At 41.2% G+C, this 16,526-nt stretch overlaps 1 protein-coding gene across 2 annotated transcripts in view; it reads left to right on the top strand.

The window, feature by feature from the left end:
- TENM2 (teneurin transmembrane protein 2) overlaps positions 1–16,526 on the top strand; it is a 1,539,571-nt gene that overhangs the window by 316,757 nt on the left and 1,206,288 nt on the right. Inside the window, exon 1 of one of the 2 annotated variants that reach the window (XM_027606096.2) lies at positions 12,198–12,527. The exons of the other annotated variant lie outside the window; for it this stretch is intronic. The gene's annotated coding sequence lies outside the window, so the exon portion shown is untranslated. Of the gene's footprint in view, positions 1–12,197; positions 12,528–16,526 lie in introns of those variants that run through there. 2 annotated transcript variants of the gene reach the window in all.

The following is a 16,526-nucleotide window of genomic DNA, read 5'->3' as shown; positions in this document are numbered from 1 at the left end:
CAAGTTCTTATCTTCAAAACACATTGTTTTACTTTGAGGAATTCTTATTTTCTCCAACAGCCTGACTTTGGAGCTACATTATGTATTTGAATAGAGATATAGGCTACATCTTACTCTGAGGGGCAACCAGTGTGTGTAGAACATCTTTGTTATTTCTTTCATAATACACTCCTCCCCATATTAGAAGACTATAGAGGCAAAAGAAAGGAATTCTAATGACACAAGAAAGACATATATGTTTGTCCAGCAGCAATAAGGTAACTGTTGTATCATCAATTTTCTATGTGATCATGAAACAGAGTATTTATTGTGGTTGATAAACTATTTAGACTGAGAAGGGTTACTAAAAATTCTTGGGAAATTGTCTTTAGATATTACACCAGTTGAAAGTACTTAATCCTGAATCTCTATTGAATGTAATTTTTTAATTTGATGATTATGGGATTCTTTAGGATCAGTAGCAACTACAGTGCCTAAGGATCACCATTAAAATGGTCAATGATCATTTTTTAACATATAAATGAGCTAATTTATAGAAATTTGTGGTTGCCCAAGTGCTGGGCACATGCATTGACATTATACTCATTTAATCTAAGAGAAAACTTTTCATTATGTAGTATCTAATATATTGCTTTGCATGTAGTAGGTTTATTTGTTAAAGGAACAAACGCAGACTTGACATGGAAAGGTACTGTATTATGAATAGACTTTAAAATCAACTTTATAAAGATATAATTTATGTAAAATAAACAGCATACTTTTAAAGTCTATAGACTTTTTAAATTGAAGATAACTGGAGAAACTGAATAATCAAATGCATCACAAGTATCTTTGAAGTTATCTATTAATAATAAGTATAAGCATATATTACTGAAATGATCATATGGTGGTAACTCTTTGTGTAGTCATATTTTCCAATTCAAGCTTGCAGGTAGAAATTTCCAAAATGTATCCATGTCTTAAAACTTGACACTGCAGGGCACCTGGGTGGCTCAGTCGTTAAGCGTCTGCCTTCGGCTCAGGTCATGGTCCCAGGGTCTTGGGATCGAGTCCCACATCGGACTCCCCGCTCAGCGGGAAGCCTGCTTCTCCCTCTCCCACTCCTTCTGCTAGTGTTCCCTCTCTCGCTGTGTCTCTCTCTATCAAATAAATAAATAAAATCTTAAAAAAAAAAAAAAAACTTGACACTGCAATTTGTATACACTGCCACTAGGTGGTGGGGTTTGCTTTAGTCAGGATCACATGATCTCAACCGCTGTTCTCTTAAAATAGATGATCTGAACTGATATTCAAACCATGAATACTGAAGTCTCTTTTCATTTGTGGAAAACAGACTAACTAATGGATTGCTTTATTGTTGGCACACATTTCCAGTATAAATAAGAATATAACCTGGACCTAAATCAACCCTGAAATAACATCCTAGTGAGGTATTAAAGAAGTAAGATAATTAGTACGATCGCAAAAATCACATAGTAATTTCGTAGAAATACATGGAATTGTTAAGTTTAAGAGGTGGTAAAGAAGCACTAAGAGGCCATACTGAATTCTTCCTGGTGGAGTGTAAGAATAATTTAGAATAATGTTTTTCTGTTATGCAAAGGCTTGAAGGATAAATTGTTCACCCAATGTGGAGAAGAAAGAGAATATTGAAAGGGCATGAAACAAGACATGCCAAGGTAGAGAGCATGATACATTTTTAAAAAGATAGTCTTTGTGATCAAACTTTGGGGTCCATGGTTGGGAAGTGGAGGAAGATAGTACTTAACAGTAGATTAAAAATAGATGGGCAAGAGCAAGGTATGCCCTGTTTGGTTTAAACCTCATTTTTCATGCAATAGGGAGCAACTGAAGGTTTTGAAGAAAGAGATGGCATGATAAAATGTTTAAGATAAAGAGATTTTAAGAAGTACATTCATGGATACAATTTTGTTTTATCAGGAAGAAACACATCTCTTAAGGATATCCTTGTGAGGAAATCTTCCCCACAAGAATTTTCCAGCAGTCTCCTACTTCTGTTTTGTTTTCCCCTGCTAGGTTATCAAATCAGTTTGTGCTGCAGTCTTACCTTAACATTCAGGGAATGGAGTGACACAAGATTCCTTGTTAGAGCCATTGTCCTGTTTCTTCCTCACTACCTTCTCTCTAGCTGAAATGTGGATTGGAAAATATTATTGAATTTCTTCCCCTCTTCTTTTTTTCTTTCCAATGACCAATGGCTGTGCCCTGGGCTTTTAGAGCTCTCTGTAAAGGTTTGCAACCCATTTGATAGGAGGTTGGGGTAGGAATGGGATAATTACATTTACTAATCTAAATCCTTTAATGGCTACTTTATTACTTGTCCTTACCTTGACTCTTTGGTCTTTTTCATAAAATGGAAGTGAGGGCAGTGTGCCCTCTGTCTGGTCTTTTCTAAGAATAGGTGGTCTGTTCATATGGGGTGTTAAATGCTGCCTAAGTCTGGGTACCCTGGGATAGAGGCTACTTCTCTGTTTTCCATAGAAACTGCTTTTTGGAACTGGCTCCTCTCTCCACTTGGCTTGCCAGAAAACCAAAGGCTCACTGATAATACTAATCCTCTCTGACAATTAGTTGGCAACCTTTCCTATTAGAATATCTTTGAAGTGTTCCTGGTTGCGAGTGGGGGGTGGAATTTGGGCTGGCAGGAAAGGACACGGGCCTTTTAATCTCAGAAATACTCTTCTAGCTCCCTTATTTCTTTTTTTTTTTAAAGATTTTATTTATTTATTTGAGAGAGAGAGAATGAGAGATAGCACGAGAGGGAAGAGGGTCAGAGGGAGAAGCAGACTCCCTGCTGAGCAGGGAGCCCGATGCGGGACTCGATCCCGGGACTCCAGGATCATGACCTGAGCCGAAGGCAGTCGCTTAACGAACTGAGCCATCCAGGTGCCCTAGCTCCCTTATTTCTTAAACTTCATTGCACTGCGGAAGGCATTCTGCCCCTCTAAGTCACTGTAACATTATCACATGGAACTTCCAAGAGCTTTTGGAAGCTGACAGTGCAGGCTGTCTCCTTACCAGAGAAATACAGTAGGGAAAATGTAGTGGGTACTGCATTCTTGTGATAGCGCCCCTCCTCACAGGTTTCTGGGCAAAGAACTAGCCTGCCCTTAACCTGTTACTTCTCTGAGCATGTTTGTTGATGGCTGTGAACTGTTCAAAGGCTTTGGGGAAGGAAAAGAAAGAAAAATAGAAGGCTGAATTCCAACCCATTCACTGTCTCATATTTGAGCTAGCACACTGTGTACTGTGCCTCTCAGAACATGGAGTGTGTGAGGGGACCACAGCAGTGAAGGTTCCCAAGGCCTCTTGAAAGCACGTACAAATGAGAGCAGCTTCTGAACCGTTTTTGCTGCTCTTTAACAGAATTGCACACTGTAAGAAAGATCTTTCTTGATATTGCTGCCATCCCTTTACTCCTTCTTCCCTCCTCCCGGCCCCACCACGAACAGCCTATTTTAAAAGCACCATTTTTTCTGCTGGAGAGGGCTGACTCTGAAACCACCTCCAAATCACTACTAACACTTAGGTACTCATCCACGCCCTTGCCATGGGTTAGTTCCTTTGCTGCTCACAACAATCCTGATTAAGTGTTAGTCACCATTTCTTTGAGGAAAAACCGAGGCTTAAGGAGGTCCCATAATTTGCCTGAAGTCACTGAGCCCATAGATGGAGAGGCTCACATGTTCCCTTCTACATTCCTCCCTTGTCTCTGACTTTGGCATCCTTGTATCTCCTATCTGAAAAGAGTTTTTTGCCTTTTTTTTTTTTTTTTAAATTATACCAGCATTAATGAGATCCCTGCGGCCAGGATGACAATAAATTGTGCATACCTGCCTTACTGGATTCTAGTCCCTGTACCAGATACCTGTTCTCAGAATAAGCCTGCCCATTTCGGAGACTACACATCTTGTTTATCTCATTGACATTTTAATTACTGTGGAGGATGCAGCTGAATCATACAGTGAGTTTCAAAGGCCCTTGCTCCTTCCACCATTTTTGGCAATCTAGAGCCCGCTACTTGGGAATTTTTTGGCATGGCTTTCCACAGGCCAGGATATGTAACTTTGAGAGAGAGGAAGAAGAGGCTAAAGAGAAAGAGAAAGAGACAATACTTGATTTTTTTTTTTTTTTAATGCAGCACCTACTATATTCTGGGCATTGTTATTTGCTTTTAGGAATAATGCTCACAGCAAATCTAGGAGAGAATTTTTGCCCCCACTTTAAAATGTAATAATTGAGGTCCAGAGATGTTAAATAATAAGGACCAAGGGTACACAGCTAGTCAGGGACTGTGACGATCTAGAGCTATCATCTGAAGCCCTTGCTCTTTCATTCTATCAAGAAGCTTTTAAAGAAATAATATGACAGTTGCTTTTAGCCAAAGGGAAACTGGAGGTTCATGACCCACGACTTCATTCTCACAATGGTGCCATGCCATTTGATGGTAATGAGGATTTTAGGGGCCTGGGTCTGTGGTGATCCTGTGAGTATTAAATATAGATCTTCACTTTGGAAATTAAGCTAAATCACCCTTGCTATGTGAATTGGTTTAACCAGTAGGACATGTTGGCTCATTTACTTTCTATGTATGTGTCTATTACCGGGGCATCAGACATATAAGCATAAGCTTTAGCTGGAATTTCTCTTTCTTCCTTCCTCTCATTTTCCTCTTCTTGCTCTTTTCCCCCTTTCCTTGCTCCCAGCATCACGGCCAAGTGTTGGGTGTGTCACATACAAGCTGTCTAATGACCTTGGCTGGTAACTTAACCTTTCTAGACCTTGATCTCTTTATAAAGTGTTTATACCAATAGTCCCTGAAACAGTTGTTTGGAGGAGAAAAAGAGTTAACATATACAAAGTACTTTAACAATACCTAGAATATAGTAAGCCCTTAGTAAAAGTCAGTGTTATACCTGAAACAAATAGGTGTCAGTGTAGATCCCGTGCGAGGCACGTGGGGTTCTTTGCTAGGAAGAAATGGAAGTCTCCCTGGTAGAAGATATCACTAAGTTTTATCACGATGCCCTTCTCTTGTATGATTATATTTCACATATCATTTTAAAATTTGTTTTCAGGAACTTTGTTTCTTCTTCCGTGCTTACTGGCATCCCATCTTTCTCTTTTTCTCTGAGAGTATTTGGCACCATGTGTGTGCGAGGGCATGTGGGCTTGTGAGCAACCTGGGGGAGAAACCAGCCTGGTCACATGGGAGACTGAGGTACCTTGGAAAAATAACAGTTATGTAGCCCTCACCAAAAGCTTTTCATCTCGAAAGTGCTTTGAAAACATTAACTAATTAATTAATCAAAAAGAATTTCTACCAATCAACGAAAATGCTCCTTACAATGTTTTAAGCCTCTTGAAAGGTATTATTTATTCAATGGTGTTTCCTCTTTAGTCTTAAAAGAATCATCAGTTTCTCTTTTTTTAGAGACATTTCAGGAGATTTTGTGGAATTTATGCACACCTCTCTCATTCTGTGCATCCCAGAAAGCATGAGCATGTGAACCTACACACGCAGACACAAAATGTTCTTTTAGGATGATGCCTTGACATTAAACACATTAAAATATTATATAAGAGTCTTTAATCTACTGTGCTTACCAGCTTTTTATTGACCTGCCGGCAAAGTCAAGACTACAATTCCTATTGAGTGTTGAGTATCAATGTCACCTGTTACATCCATTTACTCTCCTGTCTCTTTTCCTGACCTGGGAGCTCAGCTAAAAGCTGCAACTTTATTGCCATATCCTCAGAGCCTAGTTACTCTTAGAGCCTCCCCAACATCAGCCCTATTCTCTAGCCCACAAAATATAACTTAATGTCTTTGTGACATAGCAGGAGAGTAGTAATAATAATCTTATGTTCATTAATTCAACAAATATTGAGCATCCAACATTCATTTGTTTATATATTCCTATAGCATACACTTTTTCGGTACAAGTCTTTGTGTGAATCATGGTGATGGATTCAAAGATGATCTAGACAGGGTTACTGCATTCAAGGAGTTTGTTGTCCAGCAGGAAAAAGAAGGCAAGAGCATAAATAATTTTAATGTAAGGGGGACATGATGTACACCTGCAATGAGGTTCCTTTAGAGAGGGGAGGGAATTTCTGGCTGGGGCATTCGGGGAGGAATTTGGGGAGGAAGTGACACCCGATTGGGTTACTGGAAGAGAAATTGGCTTACGGAAATGATGAAGGAGGAGGTATTGTCCCAGATAGAGAGAAGAAAGGAGGGAAGCCGTGGGTGAAGGAAAATATAATTGTATGGGAATTACTGATTTTTGTCTGGAGCCGAGTTTGGAGAGAAGGTTAGGGGGCATAATGTGTGATATGAGGATTGGCTGTGTTTGGAAAAATGCATGGCATATGCAGCACTCTGTTTTGTCCCCATCAGTAAGAGCCGTCACTGGTCAATCTCAGCACTCAGAATCATGTAGATCCTGTGGATGTGGCCTCCAGATCCCTCTTGAGGGCCCTCTCCAGGCATAACTACTAATCAAATGCATCAAAACGCATTTGTTCAGGAGAGGAAAAACACATGCCACTTCTGAACCACAACATGGAAAACCTGAAAACTCTAGGCTTAATTTTTCTGGCATCAGGTAGTAATCAACCATAGATTCAGAGTCAATATCATTAATAATATTTGCTGGTCTACAGTATTGTAATCCAAAGATGCTTGGAATGTCTGTTAGAGTGTGAGTATTTGGAGACTTACCCGTACGTTAAATTAAGCCTTTCAGATACGTGATGTAAAATTTATATTTCATCTCCTTTTTTTATTTTCTGGCTATTTTCTAATAAGAGCAGTTTGCTCTTGTTTGCTAATTCTGTATGGGCTTGTAAATTCAGACCTGTTACAATACGACATAAAACTAAAGTACTTAGGCTCTGAGCAACTGTATGAGGGGTTTTCAGAATTGAAATTCAGACCCTATTCCATCTATGTGAGCTGCTCAGACATCATTGCTTCTTATCTGAGTGATTTCTGGAAAGAAGAATGATTACCATACAAGATACAATCTCTACCCTGTAGTTATAGAAGCAAGACGGTCATTCCTTACCCTTGTCTATACAAGATCCTATGCAGAAATGCACATGCTGACACACGTGTGAGCTACTCGGCACCAGACTCATTCAGCGGGTTGAGATCACATTCTGAAGGGTCTTTCCTGGCCTCTCTTAAAAGCAGAAAAATCATAGCTTCTACTGAATCTCTAAAAGGATGTTGACAGATACTGGAAACAAACATGGCAAACTACAGTGATCTTAAAAAGCTCAGTTTGTCTCTACTTCTACATTTCCCATCTTTAGGAAAGTAAACTCTCCCAGTATGTATCCTGTAAAGGATTCTAGGAAATCGAAGAGAATATCTATCGAGAGAGAATGATCTGGGAAATGACTGACAACTACGTTGCAGGGCTACTTCAAAGCGAAGGAAAGAAGGCTTATCAAGGGAAACTCAGAAGGCTTAGCTCCAATGACACTCATTTGGATTGGTCACTCCCACTCTGCTCCACATGCATCACTTTTCCAATTTGCAGAATAAACTAAATAGTGTTCCTTTCGAAAGGCTATCTTAAATGAATTTGGTTTTCTAAGAGGATAGCAGTATCACTATACATGAAGTGTTGTGCACACCAAGTGCAAATCAGCCACCACCCTACCCTCACCCCTTCCCACATCCAGCTCCACCTGCAGAGGAATGTCGGAAGTTCAAGGCAACAGATGTAGAGGTCGCCACACAGGTTTGGGCATCAGACAGACTTGGACTTGCACCCCAGCTCTATTACTCCCTGCTTGTATGACTTTGCCATAAGTGGTTGGCTCTTTCAGACCTTCTGTTTCTTCATCTATAAAATGGGAATCATGATTGTACCTTTCTCAGACAGTTGCTATGGGCACGGACAGTGGCAATCTCTCAGAAAGTATTCAATATTTTAATTATTAGGGGACTTCTCCGAAAGCTTTAAAGTTCATGTCCTGGGGGCGATAGCAGAACATCCACCAGTATTCCAAGTTTTCAGCACCATTTTCCTTGAAGAGTGCCCTTCATGACTTTCTTAATGGGTTATTCTCATCACGAGTTAAAAGATTCTGCTGCTCTCATGAGAAAAATCAACCTAATATATATGTAGGAAAGGGTTATCGAGAATCCCAGAGAGCTTTCTGCCTCTGAAACATTTGCTAGGGAATAAATTTATTCTTAGGGTGAAGGAAAGAGGGGTAAATATTTAACAACCTCTTAGCAACCCCTCACCCGTTTTATTCGTCAGATTTCAGTGTAGGGCAAGTTAATAGCCAAACAAATGCAGGAGACAAATCCATAGTCGAGGGCTGGTGTGTAGTTATAGCTGGTACATATGTCCATAGCTGCCAGGTATGTAAATAGATGGGTACAATTTGTAGATGTTTTTTTGTGTGTCTACAGAGAGTACAGAACAGGGAGATAAATACTAGAGACAGGGTACAAAATGCAGAAAATTGAGATATTTTTCCCTATCTAAGCATTTCATTCTTCTAGACTACTAAGAATTCTTACAGGCTGGGAATCTCTGCAAAGGGCTACCCACGGATATCCCATTTTGAGGAAATACTCCAAAATGGAAAAGTAGTTAACAAAAGCTTCCTGTATGTAATCAAAGCCTTCCCTTGTCACTGAGCATGCCCAGTAGCCTGCAAGCAGAACTCTACAAAATGCAGTTTTTACTTTCCTGTGGTTCGTAGGCGCTGCTGCTGCAAATTAGCAGGGAGACAGTGAGGTGTTCGGTTCAAGATGAGGCCTGAAAAGGCACGGGAATAGGGAGGGGCTGGAACAAAGGTGAAACCCAACCCAGAGGACCAGTAACAGGTAGGAAGGGTGATGCATTGAGATTTGCTTGGTTCACTGCAGCTCTTCCCTCTGAGTGAGGATCCCCCTGCTCTCCGCCCCCCATTTCACCCCCCACCCCCAGCCAGAAACCCCTGAAAATCTTGGATATTCTGTTCTGTCACTCAGGATATTCTGTACCACAAATTTGCAATGAGGGAGGCCTGGATTCAAAATCTAGCTCTGCATTATGACACTGTCTGTGATCTTGATCAAGTAACTTTCGGTCTCTGAATCTCAGATTCCTTATAAGATTTAATGAGAGGGAACAAGCACAGCAGTGGCTCTCCCTCTTTATAGACCCAGCTAAACCTTCAGGCGCTGTAGCATGGTGAAGCTGTGAATCCCACAGTGACCAGCCCAATCTTAATTTCCCCTGAAATTCTAGAGTCAGACCTAGGCTAAAATCCCAGCTCTGTGACTTCCTTGCTATGAGATATTGGGCAAGTTGCTTGTGTGTATGTGTGTAGAAGAGAGAGGGAGTTTACTGTCGGCCTGGTACTCTTGAATAAAATGTAAAATAAAAATAGGCATATCACTTTTCCCCTGGAGTTTACAGTCCAGTGGATTTGTTTTTGTTCGGGAGCCTCCGTTTCCTTCTCTGTAAAATGGGACTTGGCCAGAATAATTGTTGTTAGAGTTAAAATGAGAAAAGCTCTGAGCAAGGTGGGTGCTCAGTAGTAGATTACTAAATCCTATTGTATGCTTTTTCTGTTTTTTACAATATTGAATTTTCTCTGTCTCCCCTCATGCTATCCCCAGCAATCTATCTACTTTATTTCCCATGAGCTGCTTTCTTGCAGTCTGATCGGCTGCTGGATACCACTGGACAAGCAGTGGAGCCTGAAGGCTAGTCATGTGGACTTTAGTGCCAAACAGACCTGTTTTGGAGTGCTTCTCTGCCACTTATCCAGATGTGCGCCCTTGGGCAAGCTACTGAACCTGTGTCTCATTTTACTCATCTGTTAAATGGAAAGAGAAACAGTTTTCCTACCCTAGGAATAATTATTCCTATTTGAAGGGGTGTGTTTGTGTACGTGTGCATGTGCATGTGCAGGTACATGTGTGCTCTTGTGTAAGAAAGAAGGAGATGGATCAAGAGCAACATCTAGCAGGCACTATGAGATTAATGCAAAATTAAAATAGACAAATTCCTGTCCTCTTGCAGTTTACAATCTAGAGGGTTGTGTGCATTGAGGAGACTTACACCATTGAAATCCTAGCACAAATGGCAAATTGGTACCTATAACATCTTTTAAAAAGAGGAGTTACATGATGCTGTGAAAACCTATAGTAAGGGGGATTTGACTCAACCAGAGAGATCACAGATGGCTTCCCTGAAGAAGTGTCACCGGACTAAATTGCTGAAGGATAAGGAGGAGTTTGCTAGATGAACATGGGAAGAAGATTTCTTCCTAGTGAGCTGTCCCTCCGCATCATCAGCATATGATCATCATCTTCTTACTAGACTTTAAACTCCGACTACTGGCATGTGTCTTTGTCATCTTCTGTCACCTCTAAGACAGTGACTTGAGGGAAATAATGCTTAGTAAATATAAATATTTGTTGAATGAGTGAATGCTGGTAGGAAATCAATACGTGTTTGTTGAGTGAAATAAAAAGTAACTGCTACACCCTCATCTCATGGCTTTATTTGGATTGCAGTTAAGGAAGACACATAATTTAGTAAAAACAACATGCACTTTGGAGTCAAACAAACTACGTCCCCTCATTCAGACCCTGTCACCTTGGGGAAGTAACAGGACATCTGTTTCTGTCTCCTCATGTGTACAATGAGAATAAGCATAGCTTCTTTACAGGGTGATTTTCAAGATTCTACTGGTAAGTATGCAACACCTAATGAAAGGATGGCCCAGGTTACATAGTCAAGAGATGAGTATTAATATTATTAGTGTTGGACAATGGCAAATTGCGGGCATGCAGGTTTTCAAAGATTTGTAGGTTGCTAAAGACAGAGCAGGTATGGCTGAAAGGCCAGAGGCTGTTGTCACCCAAACATCCAGCAGACCCTTCTCTTGCTGGAAATGCCTAAAGTTCATCAGTGCACTGCTTTCTGTCCCTAGTGAGTCAGAGTGCCGGGTTTGGATTCCCCAAGCCATTGGCAATAATTGACTGACAGTTGGTAAAATACACTGGGACCTCGGTTTCCTTCTAGGGTTGCTCAGTTGGTGTTTGGAAAGGATAAAATCCGGTATTTCATGCGCATCACGTAGCACAGAGCCTGCACAGGATAGGTGACCAGTATGTGTTAGCTGTTCCTATAACCACTGCCAGGCCCTCTGGATTTTCTCTACTACCTGGTAACTGAACGAGCCTTTCCTGGGCCGGGAATTACTTCCTTTTGGAATTCCCTTTCTGAAAGGAAGAAAAGCAACTCCTCTCTGAGGTCTGGACGCCTAGCTTCCCAGCGCCACGCCCTCTTGGGCAAATTCAGGGCCACTGAGTAGTACAGGTGAGGCAGATTAGCAGGGGCTAAAGGCTCTGGAACCTCTGCTTTTCCCTCTTGAAGCCACCGAACTAGGCTCTGCCCCTCTCAGCGTTCCTAACCCTGGAAGGCGTGTTCTGGGTTCCAGCCGAGCACTGGGCATGCTCGCAAGTCAAGGCAGCCTTGGGTCGTCCACAGGACGCGCCGGCTTGCTTTTTTCCCCTGTGTGCAGGGACCCGGGTGCAGCTGCGGTGCGTCAGGTTTCGCAGAGCTGAATCCTCGGTGCGTGCAGGCAGGGCCGAGCCACTCCTGGCCAGTCCCAGAGCGGAACTGAACTCTGCACCGCCGGGGGTTTGCGCACTCAGTGTCTGGTCTCGGAAACGCCCGGTTGGGGTTCTCTCTGCAGACAAAGGGGTGCACGTGCCCCTAACGCCCCTATCTCGCAGGCGTGAACCCCTCCCCGGTCCTAATGCTCCGCAGCCACAGCAGCTACAGCCCCAGCGCCACCACCCAGCCCCGGCGGCCTTGGCCTGTGCGCGCACTCGGGGCCCCGGGATTGGCGCGCACTCCCCATTCGGGGCTGCGCTGGCTGGCTGGCGGGCGGTGAGCGGCGCTCCGTGTGTGTGTTTGTGTGTGTTGGGGGTGGAGGGGGGTGCGCGCGCGCGTGTGTGCATGTGTGTGTGCGCGTGTGTCTGTGCGGCGCGCGGGCGGGAGCGTGTGTGCGCGCGAGGACTCGCGTGCAGGAGCCACTGGGTGTGCGTGCGTGTGTTATGGGTTTGATTCCAGAGCAGGTTGCACATTGGTCCTGGGTGGCTCGCAGGCTCAGGTCGTGCTTGGGCGTCCTCCTCCTAATCGTTTCCGAAGTAGCAGCACCAGCAGCACCAGCAGCAGCCGAGGCGGCGGCGGCAGCGGCAGCAGCAGCTCAGCTGCACAGCGAGCAGAACTGTGCAGAAGCGAGCACCGTTTGGGGAGTCCGGGGGGCGGGTAAGAGGGAGGAGGGGGAAAGCCTGTCTTGGTCTTTGGGATTATTTTTCCCCTTCTTTCCCTCTTTCTTGAGGGTGTGTGTTGCCCCCTCGAAGTGAAGGAATTTTGCTCCAAAGCGAGCTGGGACCGAAGACTCTAGGCTAAGTTATCTCTCTATGTAGATGGTGTCAGGGAGCGAAGCTACTGACCGAGCCGCTGGTAAATGTTTTTCACTTCTTACTCTTTAATGCTAAAGGCTTTTTCCCCCCTTTTCTTTCTTTCTTGTTTCCTTTCTGTTGCTCCTCATTCTGCAATCGCTCCTGAATCAGCTGCAGTTCTTTCTCTCTCTCTCCTTGCGTTTGTGCAGTTTGCAACTTGTTTCGTGGTTTTCTGTGTATTTTTTTTTTTTTTTCTCCTTCATCCTCAGATGAATGCTGGAACATTTAAAATCGGCACTTCGGGAGGTCATCATTAGTTGCATGAGTTTCAAGGGGGAGGGGAAAGATTGGTAGAGCAGACTGTTATTTCTCTGCAGAAGGACTGCCGGTTTCTCTCTAATGTTCATCGCAATTATAGGGATTTTTTTTTTTTTAGGATGCATTTTAACGTTGCATTGATGTTTAAGGTTATCCTTCTCCAGGATTACAATGAATTTTGACTCAATTTTGACAGCATTACAGATGCCAGTGATTCCAGAACTACTGTATGGTACATGCTGGCTAAAATATTCAAAATTGGGGGCATAATCATTTGCATTCCAAAAGAGAATTTCTTAAAAATGCTGTTTTGCATCACATTGGTGCAGATTTGCAGGAGACAATATAATCGACACCACTACTTAATGTTGCTTGCAAAGATAATAAACATATAAGTGGTTTAGTGCATCACCTTCTGTCCTGTTCTCCAGTGATTGAGCTATTGCTAAATTACTTAATAAATTTAGGGCTATGGAGAAGAAGAGAGATTGCTGGTATTGTTTTATTCAAAATTGTGAGAGGTGTACAGCAATTGCTAACGCCAAGCCTTCTCTTAGATCTTACTTGAAGTGGCATCTTGTCAATTGGGGAGGGGAAGGGCAGTTTCTGCCATACACATGGAATAAAATTATTTAAAATAGCCAGCATAATGCATGCAAATTGAACTCTAACTCTTTTCTTAAAAATAGAACTGACTCTGTAACTCTTGCTTCCAGGATCTGTTTTAAATATTATTTAAAAATTAATACACAACAGTTCTTTAATATATTCATATCATTTAAGTTCTTTGAAGGGTTCTTAGCAGTTACCATGTTTCATTTGTTTTGCTCTTTCCCCCCTAAGTTTTCAGTTCCAGTTCAGTAGAAAAACTGAAGGGTCAGTAAGTAAAGGCAAATCAGCAGTTTAAAAAAAAATCAGTTTATAGTTGTAACATTTTTGCTAAGCCATGGGAAAATGAGCTACAATAATGGCAGCATAAATGTAGGGAGGGAAGCCTGGGATAGAGCAGGTTGTATTTTCAGTTTGTGTATTATTATCTTGAGGAGTTCTGAACTCTAGACTCAGATGAGGATATCCAGCTCAGGGATACTCTGAGGCACATAGATTTTATAGAGGGAAAGTATTGTTATTTAAGGAAGCCTGTTTCTGCTTTGTGGTTGCCACATCATGGAACAGCAGGTTACCTATGTACAAAGAGTATGTTTGCAATGATATTGTTAAACTTTGTCTTAATGTAAACTTAACTGGTGTTGTAGGAACAGCATAAAACAGCGCATGCAGCTTGTTCAGGACTGAAGAACAAAAACTGTAAATTAACTCAACTAGTCAGACCCTCTTTTTATAGAGCAAAGCCTACTCCAAGACACCATGCAATTCACCTGTTCTGGGTTGCCTGTGTTGACAAAAGCTTTTCTTGAAATTGTGGACAGGATTCCTGAGATCTAAAGCTTATTTCTTCTTTTGTAGTTTGCAGATGCTAATAAGGCATTTTATTTAGAATGAAAGCTCAGCTTACTCATAGGTCCCTTGAGATGGCAAAATTGCTATTTTAAAATATTTTCATGGACCCATGCTTGCATTTACCATTTTGATCAAGTTTTTTGGGAGAAAACTCAGCTTCCATTAATTAGGATCACAGCTATCTTTGAGTGAAGCATTTGTTTGTCTGGGTACTAAAGAAAAATGAAGACGTACAGTAAGCTACGATTCTGAGAACCCAGGTCTTCTAAAGCATCATGATTTTCTCATTCTAGGACTAAAACCAGAAAGCAATATACCCCATGCTGAGCAGCTGCATTATTTCTCTGGCATATTCTACACACATGGGCACAAACAGCTAACTGACCAGGCTAAGGACTCATTTTATGTGGCCTATGGGGCAAGATTTCTAATTGTTATGTAATATATTCAGAGTGTGAATTTACTTATGAAACATCACAATTAGCTTCAGTTTCAGCATCTTCACTAGACGTGAAGACCAAGAGTACATTGATTTAAAGAACATACTCTTTCCTGCTGAGGTTGGTTTTTACCCACCCAGCCCTCTTTCTACTTCTGGTTACCTGGCAACTTCTTAAAAGCTCTGAGAATTTATGTTAAAATGTTAAACGTTTCTACGTTTTGGGGGTAATGCCTGGTTAGATGACTATTCAATCAGTGGGATTTGTGATTACTCTTATATGGTTCTGTGTGGCGTAGTGTTTGTGGCCTGTTGGTGATTTTATTATTATTGTTATTTATTAAGTTTTCCATTGAATCTTAACTGAGCTCATTTTAATTTTCTGTGCCTGGTGTTGATCTCAGGTTATGTAGCAAAGTGATTCTGTATTTTTGCTGTGTTTGTTGATAAATGAGTTAGTTTACTTTCAGTTGGTGTTTGTGTTGAATTTCAGCATTTCCAAAAGCATGGAATCCAACATCATGGGGAGAAGGTAACTTATTTTGGGGGATGTCTATATAGAAAGAGTGTTGGCTCATGGAACTTGACAGTCACATTTGCCTGTATTATTAGGATTCCTATTTTCACTTTGATCAGAGTGGAGGTTTCTCTGCAAGTATGAGGTGTTTATTATGCTAGAGTTACTGAATGTTTCTTAAAAGTGATTGTTGTTTGTTTGTTTATTTTTCATTGTGTAATTGAAAGGAACTTTGAACTACTTGGAAAACCTGTATTGGCAAGCTTTTCTTTTGTTTTCTATTCTGTGTAGACTAATTGTGAGAAGTGATTTCTGGTGAAATATGGTCAAGGTCATTGGCAAGGGCCTTTTTAGCCCACCCAATTTAAGAACTCAAACTTCATTTGAGAAGTCAGATTTAAAGAGACAAAACTCTAGTGAAACTACTACCTCAAATGGAGCTATGTGAAAAGTATATGTTTTGTCTCTCGTTACTTTGTGTAAAGCAAAAGTTTTGTTCCTTGAATTACTGGATCTCAGTAGAGCTGATATACTCACAGTCAGAAACCATCCATTCTGCCCTCACAGTGCAATACAACAGATTCACAATCTTCAGGGGAGATGGCAAGAACATTTTTTTTTTTTTTAGGGAGCTAGGGGGTAGGTGGGTGTCTTTTGATATGTTCTAAATGGAAAGGGACACAGCAGCATTTCATAAAATGTGATGTAGTGTCTAATTAGATAACTCATTTAAAATTTGTAAAACCCACAGAAATTTTATAAGTCTTGTGTGGTGAGGGCAAATAGTAGCTTTGTCAAAGTATTTCTTTGTACTACGGATTTCTATTTTGCTTTATAAAAGGATCGTTCACATTTCTCAAGACTTTGTTCTACTGGTAACATTTTTTTTTTTTATTAAATTGGGTTATTTTCTCTACCTAACAAAGATAAAGCACTACTTAGCATAATAATTTTAGCTGTTAAGAGTATCCTGCTCTTATTTCTGAAAGATTTCATAAAGTTGAAGAGGTATAAAATTTTTTCTCTAAAATTCACATTACTTACTGCCCCAGTCGACTTAATATATTGTACACTACAATGTGATTTTGAACTTGAAATATTGTAGCTTTTTTATGAATTCTTAATGACAAAAAAAATGAAACACCTTGGGAAATAGTTTGCAAATAAAGTTCCTTCATTTTTGCTGAAAGACTTTAATTGGCCCACCTCTCGTGACTGTAGGATTATGAGCCTTTTAGACAAAAAGAATTATCAGAGAAAAAGTACAGTTACGTTTGGCTGCAGTGTGAGAAAAAAGACAGCAGGTGTTTCAACTCTTTTCATGT

Source organism: Zalophus californianus, chromosome 5 (assembly GCF_009762305.2).
Source record: "Zalophus californianus isolate mZalCal1 chromosome 5, mZalCal1.pri.v2, whole genome shotgun sequence".
Lineage (NCBI taxonomy): Eukaryota > Metazoa > Chordata > Mammalia > Carnivora > Otariidae > Zalophus > Zalophus californianus.
Note: the sequence above shows the minus strand (reverse complement) of the source record. Positions and strands in the feature narration are given on the sequence as shown.